This window comes from Columba livia, chromosome 7 (assembly GCF_036013475.1).
Source record: "Columba livia isolate bColLiv1 breed racing homer chromosome 7, bColLiv1.pat.W.v2, whole genome shotgun sequence".
NCBI lineage: Eukaryota > Metazoa > Chordata > Aves > Columbiformes > Columbidae > Columba > Columba livia.
The window spans coordinates 35,896,845-35,917,402 of NC_088608.1; the positions used below are offsets into that span (position 1 = coordinate 35,896,845).

Consider the following 20,558-nt stretch of genomic DNA (forward strand, 5'->3'; position numbering starts at 1 on the left):
CACGCTCTCTCCTGGCCAAGGACCTCCATGGAGATGCTTGTTGGGTTCCCTGGCTGTCCTGTGGCACCGGGGACACCTCACCCACAGCTGGAAATTCTGAGCAGCACCTCCGGTGAGGCTCTGTGGGTGACTGCACTTTGTATCAAATGTCCCACTCTCCTCTCCGCAGAAAGTTAGGAAAAAATGCCCTCACGTCTGCCCTAATAAAGGCAGTTATTGTAACAGTTGAAGAAATATTTCTTAATGGTCTGCTCTAGTCCTCAGCATGAATCATCCATGAAGGAAGGGAACATGATAGGGACAAGCCCCTGTGTTACACACCTACTGTTTGGGCTGCCTGGCTGGTGGGATGTGCTGCTGCCAGCAAGGCGGGTGGGAAAAGGGTGTTGACCCGCCTGTGCAACTCCTGCACCTTTCTGGGATTATGTCCCACTCACCTCCCAGCTGGGCCATATCAAATGGAGGGACTTCTGGGCACTTTTCCTCCCCCTAACCATGCCCTTGCTTTTTCCCTTTACTGAAAGGGGAAGAAAATCCCAAACCGACAGAAACTGTTGATTTCCAAGCCTCGGTTCTAAAAGTGTTTGTCGGTTTTCCCAAAAAGAAATATCTAAACATTCCCTTTAAATTCCAGCTTGCCCAGAAGAAACACAGTTTTAATCAGAGCCTGGTGAAGAGCTGGCTTCCCCAGAAGACAGGGACCAGCAGAGATTTTTCAGCAGATTTTTCAGCCTAGTGCCTTGTTTTCAGGCGTGATGCCTTGTCTGTCCCCACGCTTGTGCACTGTCCAGACAGGATTGCGGGAGCCCTTGTCAAGTGTTTGGGCCAAAGCTGGCCCCGATATGCTGGACCCATTTTGTCTTCCATTTCTGGTTGTATTTATTCTCCTCTTTTCAGTCTTGGTTTCTGTGCTTCCATTACACGGAAGGTCAAAAATGCCTCTGCCTGCGGGCCTGCTTTGTTAAACTTCAGATGTTCTCCAGATGTTCAGCGAGGGGGTTTATGTAACAACAGCAGAATTTGGGCCACATTTCTGTTTTTCTCTGACTAAATTCTCCTCATTTGAGGCAATGCTGATTCACAGCCCTTCATGGGAAGGTGATGGCCACAGAAGAAGGGGATCACTGAGGGCACTTTACCAATGTGGTAGGACTTGTAGAACACATACCCTATGAGCAATGCAAAAAAAACCCCACCAAAACCTAGCAATGCAACAGGCTGGGACAGTACTGTGGGACTGTGATCCAGAGTGACAGAGCAAAAAGTGATGTAAGAGAGGTAAACTGGTGAGAGAGAAATATCCTGCCCAGTTAGCTCCTGTCGATGGTTGGTCCCACCGTCCTTGGGAAGGCACAATAGCATCATGATCACCACCTCCACACCCCTGGGCAGCCCCATTCCCCAGAGACACTGCCCTGGACAACGTGAGTCTGCTGGAGACCACAGGGCTGTCGGGGCAGCTCTTTCCCCAGCTTGCAGCCCTGTAGCTCAACCAAATTGCTGTTGGCGTTGCTAGCCCTAGACCTCAAGCTGTATAACAACAAACAGCTGCCCTAGGATGATTTTGAATTGCATTTTCAAAATTATTTAAGAGCCTTTCCTGCGCCTATGATTTTTCCCGAGGAGCAGAGGTCCCCTGCCTAGTCTCTCCTAGATGTAACAGCAGAATGTTTTTCAAATGCCTCTTGCTATCCTGTGGTTTGGGTTTTATTTTAACTCTATTGTAACCAAATGTGTTTTAGTTTAAGTTTTGCATTGGTTTGTCTAATTGCAAGGATTTGCCCTTAAAAGCAATCGTACTGTATAAAGAGAAAGAATCATGATGTAAGCTTGTGGCAAACAGCAAAGACTATAACCCATTAAGAAATACAGGCTTGACGCATAGAAGTAATTCTGAGCAAACTCACAACCACAGAGGAAGACCGGTCCTCACAATACACTTTATTGTCATCATACTTCTGCAGGTAAAGGATTCGAGAAGCTGATTGTAACATTGCACAGGGTGAGGGAACAACACCAGACAAAATAAGCTGTTGTATCCTGGTTAGGCTGAGAAGATGTTAATTAGACAACCAAGGAATTTTTAGATCTGCAATTAACAGTGTCTTGCTTAGTTGCCTGTGGCTAAGCTCACAGACAGCAAGCACGCTCTTCCACAACCTTTCCCCTCAAAATTTGTTCTCTCTGTCTGTTGGGAGATTGGGCTGGACCCACAGTGTCTGCCTTCCATGCTTTTCTGCAAAAAGCTTATGGTCATCCCTGTCAGACATGGAAACTATAGAGATGCTCACAGGAGCACCTTGAGACAATGACACAGCCCTTCCAGCAATGACTGAGAATGTGTGGAGTCACTTATGACCATGAAGTATCGCTGCAGCCCTTCTACTTGCCCACTGCCTCAGCAGAGCAGCGCTCCCAGTCCCGTCCATTTCTGCAGACACCCGCAGGAAACGCTTCTCAGCTTTGTCATCCCTGTGAAAATGTTAGAGGTTTAACATCCAAGCCACTGAACCAAATGGAAGCGCAGCTGGGGCATCTCTTCTTGATGGTAATATATTGCAAGGGAAAATAGAACGAAGTTGCAGAAGCTGGAGGCAATGCAGATGCATGCTTCCCCCCTTACGTCATGTTTCTGGAGAAAACTTTTTGTACTTTTCCCTTCACTTTTGCTTATGGAACTTTGTTTTTGGTGACTTTGAAGGTCTTGGGAGATAAGCTGTCTCTTGGAATGAGATGGGTTTTCTAGTGGGGAAAAACTATGCAAGAAATTTCGGGGCCTTCTATTTTTACATCATCTGACTTGACTGCACAAAGCATATGCTGGAGCAGCCCTGGAATACCCATGTGCTTAAGCCTCTGTCTAAAAACTTCATTTTTTTCACAATGTTGGCCAAGTAAAAGCTGCTGCCTCATCAAACTTTAGTCACTGAAGCACCAAGAAATAAGGCATGAAGTGGCCTTTAAGCTAATTTTCTACATTAAAGGTATGTTTTACTTCACAGGCTGTTCCCCTGTCAGATGGGCGTTCGTTCAATGTTAAAGAGATCTGAACACAGAGGCTTTATCACATCTACAGATAATCTGTTTTAGTTTAAAACACTGCTGCTGTTTACAGTGCTGCAAATAATGCAGCTGGTGCCACTTCTGGAGGACACATCCTAGCGTCCAGCCTAAGTATCTCTTGCTGTCATTAAGCCTGCTACTTGTAATCTCCACTATGGACAAAGAGATTGTATTCCTCTTTCCCTTACGGAGTCATTTATCAGCTGAGGTCTGTCATTTGTGTCATCTTTTTTCTCTCAGGACCTGAACACTCAGTTCTTGTTCACAGTGCAGGAAGACTATGGGAGCACGTGAAGGTAAGGCTACGGCAAAAAATCCAGAGGTCTGTTCCCAGCCATGGCACCTATGTGGAGAAGGTCCGTGTAGCAGACATGCTCATCACAGCAGCAATCTGGAAAAACCTTTCTGAACTGGTAAGGTGTGTGATGATGGTGGGGGTGCTGTTCCTCCTTGGTTCTGGGTCTGTTTGGGGTTGTTTTCCCATGTCATCGGAAAATCTGCATGGCCAACCTTTCCCAGTTGGCCCATGGGTTAATTACACAGCAATTATTTTATTTTGAGACCTCTACCCATCATAAAGGTATTTTAGGGACAGGGTAAAGCCTTTTTGAGCCCCCGTGAAGCAGATTAATAACCCAGACTAGACTTCTGGCAAGAGGACCTTGAGACATTTGTTTTGCATGGTTGTCCTAGAGACTAGGAAGTGGTTAAGGCACAAATTGTCTGTATACAGACAGTTTTGAAACAACCTTTGTGGAAGGCAACCCCTGGTTTACGTGTGGATCAGTAGAACAGGCTCCGAGTTAGCCATCTTCAGTAACAAGCTTATGTCAGCCAGCAGCAAATCATTTTTTAAACTGAAATTTGAAATCTGACCTGTTATCCTGGAAAATATGGGCACTGGAGAGCAACCAGTCACAGAGGCAAGGCCAGGAGGTGCTTGACAAAAGGAAATAAATAGCATCCTTCTACAGAATCAAACCGAGAGGAGAGATAGCCTGCCAGACTCTGCGGTACCCGCATCCCTCAGATGTGCACAGTTATGTGCAGCGAGTCTGGCTGCTGCTGGAGCACACAGGGATGGTGGAACCCAGAAACCAAGGATCAAATGCCATCGACGGACTTTTTACTTCCCACATCACTCTATTTCAAAGTGGCTAGCCTGATGTTTCAGCTTTGCGATGACCCTTGTCTCCCAATGCTTCTTCTCCCACCTGCTGGGGCTGTATCCCATGGGGAAAGGACATGGAGCATCACTGGCAGTGGCCCCAAAAGTCTCTATGAAGAGGAGGAACTTTGTATGAAATGGAACAAAATATACACATCTACAATAGTTTTTATATTGGCACATGAGAACTTCTAAAGCCTTACAGTAATTTCGGGTATTTAGCAGGACTTGTCCTTCCTAAGCACACCAGTTTCCATGCTGACCCCTCAGAGAGATGTGAAATGAAATACCAAGGCAAGCTTATGTGTTTCATAGACTGGCTGGGACAGGCACTGCCACTACCTGGGCCTCATCCAGCAGCTCTAGTGGGCAGGCAAAGCCCCCATCTTACCAAACTGTGTCTTTCAAGCTCTTGAAGATCCTGTCATTTCTTGAGATGATCTCAAGATCAGCCCTACTACTGCTTCATGTTTTCTTTCACTGAGGATGCTCCCTGTTGGCTGCTGGGCCGAAAATCAGCAGAAGCAGGTAGCAGTGTTATTAATCCCTCCTTTCTCTTTGCACGGGGGGGGGTAATGGCACTTTGATGTTCTTCCAGCTTTCCAGAAACAAGTTTTTCTTGTGTTAGAACTGGGGGATCAAATCCTACTGGTGTATTAAACCTCAGATGCTGCTGTGAGCCAGGAAGAGAGTTCTGCAACACCACAAATGTGTTTCTTGCAGTCAGACTGAACCAAATCAGACATCAGATGCCCAACCCCACATCGTGTGACCTCGTACCACACTGGAGGCATGTCCAGCAGAGACTGGCAAGCCTTAGCAGTGGCAGGTCCTTGCCCACAGAGGTCAGCCAGCAGTTTCAAGATCTATCTTGCAATAGACATTGCAGACAAGCAAGGAGCCTGCGGTCCCCTTTGCCTGTGCTGCTACTGCCCTGGTGCTGGCCCAGGACAGCTGGTGGGGAGAGGCAGTGGAAGGACAGACTGCAGACAGTGTGGATTTGGAGCACCCCACTTTGAAAGCAGCGTGTTCTACATGGAACAAACCTGATGTAACATGATGCTAAAGGTTGCTCCTAAAGTTTTCCTCTGCCTCTATTTTCTTCTGCCCCACCAACCAAATCCCATACCCCTCAGCTAGCATTTTTCATGGCTTAAGAGCAAGCAAGCAGGGCAGGAATAAGTGTGCAAGGTTGACAACTAGATCCCATGGTTTTTCACTGCTCTGAAAGCACAGAGAAAAGGCATATCTGTCAGACCCTGGCTGGTGTTTCTTTCCTGGCTCAGTTCTAGAAAGCAGTTCAAACCTTCATAAACATGGATATTAGCTCAAAGGGCTTGTCTATAGCTTCTGAAATCCCTGCAAATCCCTCTCTTGACCTAAAAGAATCCAAACGCTCAGGAGCCACAAAACATTTGCTCCTTCATCTGCATTGTGCTAATTTCTACATAAATGGGAAATTCAGCCTGGGGTGTTTCTGAGGGCTCTAGATTTATGGTAGTACCTCTGGTGATCTAATTATCCCTGCATATAAAATTAGGTCTTGGTTAATGTGACAGCTAAACACAGTCACACACAGTATTTTGCACAGGACATGGAGTACCTGAGATTTTTCAAAAGCAGCTTGTAAAACCATCATGTTGCTTTTCTAGGACAAGCCTGTCCTGGATAAAGCTCAGGCCACGAGCGGCAGACTGCAGTTTTTTCTGGCTCCGAGGGCCCTGTGCGGAAGCGTTAGGCACGTACTTAACAAGATGCAGCCGAGGGCAGCTGGATGAGTCCCATCTGGAGCTCTACAACTCCTTTGAAAAGCGTGTCAAAAGGGGTCTGGCATGCAAGGGAAATGAGAACACATGGCAGATGACTGCAGTCGAAACCAGCCATCCCAACAGCATCCTGGGATGCAACCCCCAGGGCACAGCAGGGTCCTGCTGAAAGTGTCATTTCCTACCTTGCAAAGCAAAGCAGGAGCAGACCAGCCTTGTGTAATTTCCCTCTGCAACATCCCTGGGTCTCACAGGTCCTGTCCCATGGGAAGATCCATGCTGGGTGCTGGAAGACCACGTGCTCCCTGTGGTGCAGAGGAGAGCTGCATGCAAACATGGTGAGATTGCTCTGAGGCCGTGTGTGCTTCAAGCCTGTGCAGTCTGGCCAAGGGTCTCAGGGTCCCCACAGTTTCCCATCTCAGCTGATGTCTCATTATCTAGCCCACACTGTCCCCTTTGCTATGCAAACTGGCTGCCTTGCCTGCTCATTTGCGAGTGGGTGTGTGCTGGGAATTCAGTGCTATCAAACCCTAATTGAGTGGTCCAACATTTCATAGTCTCCAGGGGACCTGGGATTTCCTGCAAATTCAGGGTCCCTTAGGTTCATGTTGTTGTATCTTTTATGCAGGGCCTGGGAAGTCCCTCATGCACGTGGCAAGATGTGGCCAAGACATACTCTGTTGGTAGATGCTGCACGACTGAATGGTGAGTCAACCGTGCTGTTCTTTAGGCAGAAAACGTGCATTGCCACATCCCAGCAACTGTGTTGTCTGTTTGACAACAGGCTGCTGTGTGGATGTTCTGATAGACTGAGTCTGGCTGCTAGATGGTTACTACTCAGGCAGGGAAGGCAGAAGGTGTGCTATTTGGGAAGATTTTCTGTACCCTCTTTGGTGTAGGGAAGGGAATTTCCAAGAGAAAGGCAGTTTTGTGTGAGAAGCTATAACACAGCAGTGTGTGGCCTGCATAGCAAAGACAGATGTGACCGTGTTGTATCTGCCACAGGGTCAAGGAGGCTTTGCACAATTCAAGTGCTTCTGCTTTGAAATCAGAAAAATAATCTTCTGATCAGAAGATACTGAAAACACTCTGGTTGATAAAGAGGTTTGTATCATACTTGTTGCCTGTGATGTCTGGTGGGTTATTATGTAAAGAGCTTGAAAAATATTATAGAAGCCACTTTGCTGGCAGGGAGTTCCAAAACAAATAAAGTAGGAGCTTGCCCGAGACCATAACTCAAGGCTGTAGGAGCTGTAGGAACTGAACCATTCTTCCTTGATTCTTTGTGCAAGAGATTCTGTGAAAACCACCTTGAGGACACAGGGGACACAAAGGCAGTGATATGCACAGAAGTCAAGCTCGTGTTCAGACACACTTTGGGCTTAATGTTTTCTCTCCCTCCGTTATGCATGGAGCATGGGAACACCCTACTGAGACACTTATGTTGACTGAGTGCTGTACGTCACTGCCAGGCTAGATGCCTTATTTTATAAGCCTTTTTCGGGGGGGTGTTCATTTCCTATAGCTTGAGCTATCTTCAGTGAAGACACCTTAGTCTAAGCTAATATTTTAGGGCCTCTTCATAGCACGGGTAAGAATTAAACACATCTGGAGTAAAATTAACGTGAGACCTATCAGACAGGTCAGAGCGTGGTGAACTGGTCCATACAAGTCTCATTTCTCTCTACCAGTTAAAAAGGGGTCACGGTAGCTATTTCAGAAGTGTATTGCTAGTTACTATCCCAAGAGCAGACACTCCCCTTCAGCTCCTGTACAGCGTTATCATGTGTTTGTGTACAATTTTTCATAAGCTCAGACGGTTGAATCAAGCCTGCGACCACTGCATCTCCAGCTTTTTTACATTCCATTGATTTTGGTAGCTGAATTAGAAGCAAGTGTTCACTGTGCAGTTGTGAAACTGGAACTGAAGTACTCTATATAAACACTATTTTCTTATTGCACTTAAATGAGTTGTTGCTTGTTAGCCACTGGAAAGGACATGTATGCTGCAATAGTAAAAATAGATCTATTACTTTGCACCTCTTTTCCAGGAAATTTACATCCAAACATTCCAAAAAGTCCCTTTAATTCTATTAAAACATTTGAAATGTAGTCTTACGTGTTAAATAATCATTCAATGAATGACAATTTTTACTGATACTTTAGGAGAAATTCAGTAAGCAAGTGATTTTATTAGAGTATTGTAAGGAACTCACTGCTGAATTGAAAATTATTTTTCTATCTGGGTATTTTTGTTCATCTTCTTTCCCAGCCTGGATGGTTTCTTCCAGAATTAAGCCTATATTATGAAGCAGGGTATCCCTGTGGAGATACTCAAGCCCAACTGGACACTGTCCTGCCTGTTCTGCCTAACCCTGCTCGGGCAAGATGATCTGCAGAGGTGCCTGCCAGCCTCAGCCATTCAACTCTGGTTATGCTGGTCCCCATTTCACCCCAGGCAATAGAAAATCATCTGCTTTGATTCCCTGCAGGTCCCTGAGCTAACCACGGTTTCAGAGGAAAACACTCTGCAGTCCCAAAGCATTAGCCGAGGCAGAGGAAAATTAAAGAGGGATCTTCTCCTGTCTTTACTGCATCACCTTGGCTCAGAAGAGACACAGAAAGTGTGGGGTAAGGTTTATAAACTCTGAAATAGTTCCTGACTTCTTATTTCAAGGTAATCCTGCTGGATTTGGGACCTGGAGTCCAGGTTCGGAAACCAGGCACCCCGTTGCTCACCAGCTTCCAGTGTCGCCGTGTTTCTGGTCACCAAGCTCTAGCTGGGGGTGGTGGAGGAGCCACGCAGGGAGCTGCATGGTTTTTGTCTGTGTGAAAGAGCAGCAGCTTGCAGAAAGTACAGTATCTTGTGCTGATGTTGCTGCCTAGTCATACTGCAGAAACTGTAACTTGGCAGCTGATCTTACCCCATCCCTTGCAAATGTTTCCATTTATGGGCAGGATTTTCATTTCCCTTTGCCTCCAATCACTACACAGATGGAAAGTCTCCGAAAGGGGAGGCCATAGGTTTACATCAGGAGAAACCAGCTGTGTGTATCCATACTTTGCACTGCAAGCATCTGTTGCAGGAGCACACCACTCAGGATGCTCAGGGGATTCATTAGGGATCATTTTGGCCAGAAGCGGGTGCCGTGCCTGTCTGGTGGCAGGAACGCAGATGTCATTGTGGTTGTCAATATTTTCCTTGCCCAGGGTTCCGATAAGCTATGACATAGAAAGCTGCAGTCATTTGACCTGGTTGTCCCTGCTAGCAGCTGGGTGCTGTGCCTGGTCCCACCAAGGGCTGTGGAGAAGGGGCAGCCACATGAGCAGGCAGTACTGGAGACCCTTGGGGCTGTGCCCATCCTGTTCTCAAAGCCGTAGCTTCTGAATGCTCCTTGCTGGCCTCCAGGAAAAGAGGATCTAGTTAGAGAGAGATACCATGTGGGATCCAGGTTCCCCCCATGAATTACAGATGTGCAGGTTTACGATGCATTGTGCTCCAGCAAGCCCATGGAAAAAAGCATTCCTGGCTTATGAAGAGCTTTAGAGCAGATAAAACCGAGTCGTGACTTGAACTGGAAAAGGAATGTGCCTCCTGCAAGCTTAGTGCGGCGGCTGGGGCTGAAGCCTCTGGGTGAATGGCATTAGGATGTGGCATGGATTCCATCTTGCCCTTGCACATTGTCTTGCTTGCTGGTTCCCCATCCCCTGTTCCATACCCTTCTCACATGGAGCAGCGGGCTGAGAACAATTGAGGGGAAAAAAAAATAAATTCCTCACCCAGGGCACTGGGTTGGAAAAATAACTGATCTTTCATTTAAGGCCAGATTTCAGCAAGGCACTGAAAATACCATTGCTTTTTGCTCCCACTCCACGTACTTTTGTGGAAATTAAGCTTGTTCCTCAGTGAAACCCAGGCTGACTGGCCAGAGGTGGCTGCAGGAAAAGCGTGGCTCCTCTCCTGCTCCCAGCAAGGCAGAAAGGGTGCAAAGACTGGAGCACTGACCTGGCAGCTCCATCTTCATCAGGCTATGGATAACTTCTCCGCATCCGAATTGTTTCCTTTCAAACATTTGGCTGTCTTCTGGGTATTCTGTAGAAACATGTGATTTCTGGAAAAACCCTTTGAAAACAGAGCATTGATTTTTTCCAGCCAAAAAGGCCTAATCTCTGCCAGAGCCGATTACTTTATAATCAAAGCATTCAGTTCCTATGAACTGAGAGCCACCGTGGGAAGAACAAATGTGTTGTTATTGCTGGGCCCTAATGATGAAGTCCTGTCTACAGCTCTTGGATTTCTGACCTGTGTTATGACAAAGATTCAAGAAAAGGAGATGAGAGACATTTAAAACCATCACATCATGGCATGCCATCTCTCACTCCATGTCCTGGGGTGCAGAGAGTATGAGCATTATTCCTTTCTCAAGAGCTTGAGTCCTACCCAGTCCTTTCTTTGCCTGGGCAGGGAGAAGAATGGAAGAGAAGCTAAGAGATGTGTAAGACCCCATAGCACCCTCCTCAAATAGGAAGCCAGACCTGGGATGGGTCCTGGTCCAAGCCCCTGACCTGGTGGCCTGGATCTGGGACCTTCACCATGTGCCGGATCCAGAAGTACCAGCTGCAGTGGGGCTGTGCTGTGTGCCAAGCCCCAGGAAATGTGTGCTGCTCCCCTGTGGGGGTGCCCAGGACTCACCCCAGCTGGCCATGGCTGCTGGCAGGGCTGGAGAGTCCAGCTGATGGCCTTAGGGGGTGAAATGAACTGCTAATGGGGGCACTAGTGAGGGCTTCTGGTTGGAGGTCAGCACTGAAGCTGTCCCCAGGACTGGTGCAGGAGCAAACAGAGAAGAGGGAGTGACCCCCCGAGAGGGGGACCCCAATACACAGGACAGGGAAAGGGGGAGATGCTCCTGCAGTGGTTACAGCGGTGCTGGGACACCAAAGCTGATGGGATGCAGCTGGTGGGTCATGAGAGGAGGCTGCTGGGGCCCATGGTGTCCTGTGCAGTGGAGAAGGTCTTTGGGATGAACTAGTTGGAGGGATTTATGGAGTTGTAGATCAATCCTACTGTTCCTGCAGAAATGGTACCCCCATGAACAGACAGTATGCGGAGTCTGTGATATGGGTGAGTATTCAAGCAGCTGTTGCTTTTGGGGTGTCAATTCTGCATAGGCAAGGGATGAAGCTTATTACAGGGTAAACTCTTTATCCAGCTCCACAGAGGCAAGGGGTGGAGATTGTCACATATGTGCATTTAAACTTGTGTCCTTAATTTTGGTGTTTGTAGATTTAGAAGGGTTGTTTACTGAGTGTATGGACACAGTGTTATCATGTCCATCTGAACTGTCTGGGGGAAAGACAGAGTTTGCAGCACATGTATGTTAAGTTTGTGATGATGTTAAAAGACTTCTTAGTGAATGTATATTCAAATGACAGCTCTTAAATACATGTTCCCCTGAAATGTGGACTTTGGGCTGTATGAAAGCAGCTCCTAGTTCTGGAAACATGTTTTCTCTGAAAGCAGGACTCTAAGTCAGCATGATGCTATTGAAACTGGGGCTGGTGCTGCCCACGGGTATCTGCATCTCAGAGGTAGCAAACCTAGGCTGTAATATGTACTGGCACTTCTGCTTCAGGTCCTCTCCAGCATGATCTGTACCAGCTCCTGCTCTCACTGCTCTCACTGCTGCTGGCGCTGGCAGCAGCTACAGCCAAAGCAGCAGAGGGGTAAATGAGACCTGGCACCTCCCGTGCTCCCACACCTCTTCCCAAAGGTTTCAAGGGCAAAGCCCTGGACCAGAGGGAAGCTTGCTCACAGAGACAAAAAATGAAAGAGGCTTTGCCAAAACTGGCTGCTGCCTGTTGCATCCTGTTGCCAGATGCTGCCAGCGCCCTGTCCTCCCCCAAGGAGATGTCTATTCACCACTGACCAAGCTGCGGTCTCTCAATGGGATCCATGTGTCCTTGATGAGAGGCCTGGAGAATTCAATCATCCCTGGTTTGGGGTTTTCTATCAAGCCTACTATTACAGCCTTCAATTATCTGGATTCCCCAGAAGGGATGCGGGAGGCTGGTTTCCCCACAGAGTTTCCAGCGGCTCCTGCAAGTCCTTCCTTCCCCATTTCCCTTTTCCAGCACCCTTCCCCCTTTCTCACTGTGTCTGTCCTTGTGCCTCCCAGGGGGTGGGCTACACTAAATAGCATCTTATCACAGATGCACCTTTTTTTGTGTGTGTGTGTATCTGACAGAGATGTGCTAAGCAGCCAGGACATGGATTCTGCCTTTACGAGGCAGCGAGGTGTGCAAACAGGAACGGGCTGCTTTTAGGGATCCTCATGTTCACCTGATTTCATACACAGCTCAGCTGTTAAGCCTTCAAGTTTCTCCTCTGAGCAGACTGGTGAGCCTGCCAGAATCACTACCTCAATGTGAAATGAAAATACGGTTTCTGTGCCCAAGAAGATAATTAAAATTAAAAATTTAAAAAAAAAAAAAAAAAAAGCATGATTTCCTGCCCATTTCTGCTTCTTTCTTTATATTTTTATCTTTGTAGAGGGAAGCTGTCAGAGTCTGGATGGCTGAGGGACAGAAAGGAAGGCCAAGAATTGAATGTAACAGAAGAACTGTATGTAAAAAACAGTGAGTGCATGCCTACACTTTCACCTCCCCGCTGTTAATTTTGTTTATCATACACTGAAGCTGGAAAATCTCAAGCCTCTTTGGACTGGAGATAAGCATTCAAGTTCCACTGGCAGTCTTAAGAAAAAGTAGTATAAACACAAGATGTTGTTTATTGTGTGCATGTGATCAAAATTATTTCATTTGCTGTTGGAGGTTGGGCTCACATTAATGCTCGAATGAAGAGCACAGACATTCAGTTATGCTGGTAAGAGGGTATATCACATCCCCAGCAAAAATATTTTACTTTCTGTGTGATCTCTTGGGCTGGTTTAAGACACCATTAAAAAAGAATCCAACGAAGCATGAAATGTTCCTCTCCCTCTGCACCTCTGTATTGCTAAGTTGCTCTGCAGAGTATGTGCTTGTTTTGTCTCAGAGGAATACAAGTTAATAATTCAGCATATTTTTTCATTTGAGTGGGGGGTTTTGTTGTTTTTGTTTGTTTGGGGGGAGTTCTTTTGTTTTTGTGTGTGTCAGAGTTTTTTGTTTGTTTTGTTTTACTTTGTCGGAGGACCTTCCAAATCAAGTCAGACAAGAATCTTTTTCTTAACACTGATTACATACTCAATTAGGTTAGATTTCTTATACGCATAAAACTCTTGTTCGAATTTTTATGACACATCAATTGTAGCAGGTTTGACAGTAGAGAGGAACTTCATTGTCATGTTGTATTTGGCCGGGAGAATACTTCATTACAGAATTATACATTTCTTGGGTGTCAGTCTGTAGCTGCAAATGAAATTAGGGCCTCTAACATTTTGTGTTGGAGCAAAAATTCGAGCATGTGCGTAAGGGAAAGGGAGGTGTCAAGCGTTGTGCCAAAAAGCAGACAAGCAACGCTCGGCTGTACGTGACCCGGGGAGCTGGGCCAAAGAGCTGCACAGGGTTCCCTGGATTCACATCAAATACGTGAAAAGCAGCAGCCATCGAGCTGTGGAAAAGCTCTGCAGCCCAAGGAACAGCAGCTGGGTGGCTGCCCACCACGCTCCCCGGGACGGGGCTGTCCCGAGAACAGGGCAGCTCCCGCAGGCTCTGCCCTGGCACAGCAAAACAAGTCCTGGGGGAGCTCAGCACAAGAAGTCATTCCAAGGAGGGCTGGAGACATGCTGGGCTTTAGTCTTGTGGCTTAGTGGCTGAGGTGGGTGCAGATTTTGGAGGTCTCTGTCTCTACAGTTCAGAGCCACATCTGTATGTCTGTGGCATAAACTGCTAGCAAGACTTGAATTAGCTGCAAAATTCTGTTTTTGAAAATTTTTGTGATTGTAATTTTGTGCAAAAGTTTTGCAAATCATTGTTAGTTTAACCTGTGACAAATTTGGCCCCTTATTCAGGTTGTGAAAGGGGCCACAATGGCATCCCTTGCTCCAGGACCACACTCGTCTTGCAGAGAGTTTGGGGTCAATGTTGTCAGTGAATAGCTAGATACAGTTCCTTACCCCTGCAGAAACTCCACAAGATATCACTGTACAGTCTTACTCACTGTCATTTACCTGTGCAGTGCCTTTTGCCTGTCAGTTCATTGATTCATATGAGCACTGATCAGATCTTCTTCTAGACCCTTGTTGGCCTCCTTACTGCCTGCATCCATAAGGTCCTGTGGCTTAGAGAGGGAGGGATTATATTTCCGTTTATCTGTAGGATAAAATTTTAAAGCCAGGCTCATTTCCCAGCACGCACACACACACACACATACACACACACACCCCTCCTGAGGGTTTGTGAGGATTAGGACTTTTCAGGAAGCTAAACTTAATGTTTTCTCTTGGTCAGCATCTTTGGTTACAGGTTACAACCCTGAAGTCACAGATTTTCTTTTAGGACCTGGATCACAGATCCCTAAAGCCAGTAAAAAGCCTCTCATTGACTTCAAGGGCTTTTTTCGTATTTCCTTTCTGAGTCTTTTTTACTGGTCCCAGGGAAATGGGAATTACACATAATCTGTCCCAAGGATTCAGCTACACACAAGAGTTGATGTTGGAAACATTTATTTAAGACCCGAGGGCAAGAAAACTGTGTGGTTACAGCAAGACAAAGCTGGGATTAAAGACAAGATTAACATTTCAAATAAATCAGCTCAATTGCTGAGCCCCAATGTCTCCTTGCCAGGCCACCAGAATCCTGAGGGAAGTCACCCCAACCAGGGCAAGCCTCCTCCCAGCCCAGCAGCCCACACTGCTGTACCCCACATTTAGAGAAAAGGTGCTTTTTCCCTATCTGATCCCTTTCAGCCTCCTCTTTTCCCAGGATAAGGCACTAATTAATTCCTTTCCTTTCTATTTATACCCATTAGTCATTGCAAAAGTGTCCCCCAGTAGATTTATGGCTCAATATAATGAGTATGTCTTGAGGGAATATTGTTCATACACTTAGTTGAAATCTAACAGAGAAAGTCTATATTTTATTTGTAACCTTAGCCAGAGTAGTCATTTCATGGGGAGGGAGTACCTCCAGGCTCCAGCAGTGAAAAAAGCAAATGTTTAGATAGAAGTTCACCAGCAGAAGGAAACTGAAATCTCTTTCTTAGGTCTGTACATGGCGTTAAGGACTATGGGTGGGGCGGGATGTGACTAAGTTCAAAAATGTACATTTTTTTGAACCATCGCTGGTAAAAGGCTGGGAAGGGGAATGAGGTTTCCTCTATAAACTGTGTGGGGTTTTTTTTCTCTAAATTTCATGGAAACAACACTGCAAGTTTTTCCTTCTCGTTTCTCTGGTGACAAGAAAATAAAACAAATGCAGCTGGGTCATTCTGCTCTTGCTGTATTTCACCACGAAGCCCCAAAGACACAAACTGTGTGTTTTAACTCTCTCTCTACCCTGGGCTATGAAACTAAAGATCATTTGTCATCTCCAGAAAGATAGCTCAGGATTATCCAGCGAGTACTGTGGACCACGGAGGCATCAGCTGCCTCTCCAAGCTCCTGCCTTGCCAAGGAGCTGGAATGTAATTGCTTCACTATGCAAAGGCTCTTCCCAATGAGTCAACAAATTTTGGGACTCAACCGTCTTGAGTTGCTGCATGGAAAAAATGTGCTGCAAGAGATGAAAGCATCAAAAAAGCAAGGATTGTGAAACCGGCAAAAGGGGAATTATTCTGGGAGAAAGGGTTGCAGACCTTCCTTTCCCCACTCTCTCTGCCCTCTGTCCACCTATTTGTTTTTTTACTTGCTGGGTTCACGTATGATCTTGTGTTTTGCTACCTGGCAGCTCTGGGGACATCCTCCCTTCCCTGGTATTGAGATGCCTGAGCTGGCTCTTTCACCCACAGCACAGTGGTGAGGAGACCCAGAAAGGGTCAGCTGGAAGCCCTGGGCTTTCTCCCTATTGGGAAGGAGCAGCTCCAGAACTGGTTGAGGGAGCTGTAGGAAAGCTGACCCTAGACACAAAACCTGGACTGAGAAACTGAAGGTAAAATATTAACAAGGTCATAAGTATGGCCTCGATTTCAAAAGGACAAACTTCAAAACTACAAACTTCAAAACCCCAAAAGAAATCGGGCAGCAAGAGCCCCAGAGCATCCCTGACTTTTCTTTAAGCCAGCGTACCCAAACTGGTCTTAGGAAGGGAGATCTGGAGCGAAGGGGAATAAAACTCAGAAGAAGGGTCTCTGCACTAATGAAATCTAAAGGAACACTTCAGGAGGATTATTAGAAATGGTGGGGAAGCTGGCTCACATCTGGCTGTGGGTGTAAAGCTTCAGTGAGGAATGACCTGCAGCTGGGACAGAGAGCCAACAGAACGTCATTACTTTGATCTCTCACTAAAAAAAAACCTCTGCTGTGCAGAGCAGAACCAAAGCAGATCCTTGGCCGACCAACCAAAGCGAGCTGCATCACATCAGTGCCCCACTGGTGGCATTGAGGGTGGCTGCTGCAAACTCCTCTGGAGTCTGCAGCGTGGGACCAGCTGGAACATGTGGGGGCTGCCACCTCCGTTTCTGGGTGCTCGTTTTCCAGCCGCTGTCTCTGGGATCTTGAGCTCTAGTGAAAAAACACAAGGTCACAGATACGGGTCTACGCCTGGCAAGGCTTCAACAATGCCGTAGGTTGGGAAATCCTTGGGGCTGTTTAAAGTTAGGGTCTAGAAACTCCAAACAGTACTTCCGTCTGTGTTAGCAAACAACAATTTACGAGCACACAATTGCTGTATATAAAAATGGGGTGCTAAGTAAATAAGAACTGCAATAGAATAGGAGACTTAAAAGTTAACACCAGAACATTAAAATAGGAAAAAGTATGCAAAGCTCAGATTGCACTTGTGTGTTCATGATGACTCTCTAAACATCCTGGAGCAGTCGGCTTTAATGGCCTAAATCCTGGGAAATGCTCCTAAAATACGTTATCAAATGAACATTTGCTTTTTTCTTCAGAAAGATTCCCCTTTGTGTCTCATTTTACCACGACTCAGGAATGTCAAACGCAGTGGGGGCTGTCGCTCACGTACACGACCTGGGTCAATCTAGAAAAATAAATGTGTTTTTTTTTTTTCTTCTTTTGTTTCTTCAATAGCTGTCTTCTCTTGGGCACCAGTGAGGATGAGCAAGACCTGTCAGGGATGCCTCAGAGCCCGCTGAGCCTACATCCAATAACCACACAAAGGGTGGTGAGGACCAGAGGCTGGACCAGCACAGGTGATATTGTATTAGAGGTCTGCTGCAGACCCCCTGAGGAAGAAGAGGAGGTAAATAAAGTTTTCTTCAGACATTTGGAGGAATCCTTACAGCCACCGCAAGAGGTTTCTGGAATGGTTCAAAGGCAATTTCTTGGTGGAGGTGATGAATGAGCTGACTAGGGGAGGTGATCTTTTGGGACTTGCTACTCAGACAGAGGGAAGAACTGGCCAAAAATGAGAAGGCTGGAAGCAGCCTTGTCTGCAGGGACTATGAGACAGTGGCACTTGACGTGCTGAGAGAAGTCAGCAAGGCAAAGAGCAGAATTACAGCCCTGAACCTCGGAGGAGCAGGGGTTTGCCTGTTTGCAGGGGTGTGGAATACAAATGCATTGTATGAATTGAGTTAGGAAGCAGAATTTTAGAAAATGACAACTACAAAAGGGTGTAAATATCCAACCTTCTGTTTGCTGTCAGTGAAAATACTGAGATTATCAACTGCCTACTTACAAATATTTGAAAACTGGTATTCCTTGTTTTCACTAAGCACTTAAAAATCTTGACCTCATTTTTGGTTCTCTTCACATCTTTAGAAAACAAGACCCTTGGAGGCTACTGTATAGTCTCAGAATCACATGAAAGGTGCAAGCAATTGCAGACAGACGCAAAGAAACTACAGTAGCTGTTTTCCAGAGAACCACAGCAGTCTCATAAAGCTATTTCAGATGTATGTATGTGATTTAAAATTCGGAGACTGAATTTTACTGGGGGCTACAACTATGATGTAAAAAAAAAAAAAAAGAGCAGCTGCACAGTTTACAGAGTAACAACTAAATATACCATAAATCACATGTGAATCTACAAGGGGATGTAAATGATGAAATACTAGCCATCTATGCCTGACGCCCTTACTTCAAACTCTATACAGAGTCATAGGGGAGAGCAGAAAGTCAAACCGTTTTTTCCTTCTTTCTACACTTCATTTTCCTCCATTTTCTCTCTCTCTATTTTAAATGTGATTAAATGCTAAGTATCTGTTCAGTACATAACGTGTTCTGTGAGCAGTAATACTGGTATGCAGGTCAGATACACATATACATAACAAGCACTATATCTAAAAGAGGATCACTGCACGCAGAAAGCAATGTCTTTGCCATCTTGATTCCTCTTACAAAGAAGAAAGAGATGCTAGATAAATTTTTCTTACTGTCTCAAAAAGTTCCTGCCCCATGTTCATTTTACTCTAGAGCTTCATATGTTTTCATCCCACTCACAAGAACAAAAACTCAGTAACAAAGAACTAGCTCAGGCCTTTAATGATGACAACTATAAAAGAAGACTGTAAAAAAGCCCAACAAACCCAGGAAAAAAAAAAGCAGCATCTTGTTTTGTGGTTATTTTGTAATTTCTATGTAAACAAGACATACTACCGCTTCAGTGTGCCTGTGTGTCAGATCGCCCCAACACAAGAGGCAAACTTACCAGATATGGCCATCTGTGGCAGAGGTGTGAAGATAATATTCCTACAGATGTCATGAAAATGGATGCCCAGGTAGGTGAAAAAGTCCAAGTTAGCCTTTTTTATTGAGAGAAAGGATGCAACAGGGAGCTGTTTTGTAAAATGTATGAGAATCCTCACGAGGACAAGGCATTATGTCATATCAAGCTGCAAGAAGAGGTATTGATTTGACATGAGAAAGTTCAAGAAGCACACATAGAAAGCTAAGAGTCTGTATTTTCTTTGGTGAAGAAACTGCAGTTAAAAGGCAACATTCACAAGTCTGCAAGGAGGAAGAGGGAGATATCTGGGCCTGTATTCTGTTCTTTGCTGCACTTTGGACACTCCCCAGGAAGGTAGCAGACAGATGTGCTGTTTGTGATGATACATCTTGCTGGAAAAACAGCTCTGCAGGGGCACATTCACCTAGAAATAGACATACTGAACATGGATTAGAAGCAGCATTGATGGGTACTCATGGATGCAGCAGAGCTTGGACACAGCAGTGAAGAAGGGAAAAGAAATGGCCGGGTATGTGGTGTGTTTGCTGGATCGATGGAAGCTGACTGCTTTGCTTAGACATCTCATGTACTGTCCTGTAAATCACTGTCACCAGAAGCTGGACTCCTCCTCTTCACTAAAGATGCTCCAGAGGAAAAGCAACCATCCCATTTAGAGCTGAAGGAGTGTCCCTGGAAAGGGGGTCTCCCAACGAATCACTGAGAAATTTCTTGTTTCTTGGGTAAGCTTATTTTTCAGTGTCCCCTTGCTCCAGAATGAGTCCTGCTTCTGTCACAGGGCTTGGAGGTGAACAAGGAAACAGACACAGAAAATTCTAGGCTGTGGCTGTGGTTCCTATAGGTCCTGCTTGAGTATCAGAGAATCATTTATGCTGGAAAAGATCTTAGGATCGTTAAGTCTGACCATAAACCTAACACTGCCAAGTCCACAAGAGTACTCCTGGTGAACATGCTGACACTGAAGCTACTCCAGAAATGCACCATTTGAAGCACTAGCAGCTACACAGAATTTGATTTATTATTTTCACCTGGTAGTTCAGATGTCTTTTGCAAACACAAACAACCTGAGCAACATGTTCCTGTAGATCAGGACTGGTGGGGTTAGCAGCTTGTTCTGAGATCTCTTGAGACAAATCCTTTGCTTATGTCACTACTTGGGAGTCAGTAGAGTGAAATTAGGGTTAAATTGGGTATTCTCATTGCAATTATCTTTTCTGGCAGCTGTGGTCTGATCCTGGTCCCTTCACACTGCCCATTTTTCACAAAAGTTTGGAGGCAAAGTTATAGTTCAAGGGATAACAGGCCAGGTTCCTGAAAGTCCTTGCTGTTCTCCATATTTTGTGGAGACGTTTGCCCCAATTTTTCATTTATCAGAGCTAAAAATTGGCTGTGAGATTTTTTAAAAAAAAAATCAATAGAGAGAGGTTGTACTCAGACTTGGATGATTCTGAGCAAGACTTGGATATTTGTAAAAGCTAAAATGCAAGTTGTTCTTTTTTGAAATGTTCTCTTTGTTCCACTCAGGGCACATTACTAGGATGGGAAGAGGAGGAGGACGTGGGGGGAAAGAAAAGAGGAACACTATCTGATAGTATAAATATGTTGGGGCAGCAATGCCAACTACGAAAAGGGGCCGTTCATCACGGAAAAATGAGACTCCTTCCAGCTTGTTTAAAACTAAGATGCCTCCAGCTCCAAAGATGACAACCCAGCCCAGCATCTGCCCTGGGAGGGGACCGTCCCGAGGTGTCTGTGGA

At 45.8% G+C, this 20,558-nt stretch overlaps 1 long non-coding RNA gene across 1 annotated transcript; it reads left to right on the forward strand.

Annotated features, from left to right (window-relative positions):
* The first annotated feature begins 5,050 nt into the window (after positions 1-5,050).
* LOC110356379 (uncharacterized) lies at positions 5,051-18,636 on the forward strand. Its single transcript, XR_002409589.2, has 4 exons — positions 5,051-6,702; positions 8,490-8,628; positions 12,548-12,633; positions 17,184-18,636. It is a non-coding gene; the product is annotated as an uncharacterized LOC110356379 (long non-coding RNA).
* The last annotated feature ends 1,922 nt before the right edge of the window (positions 18,637-20,558 follow it).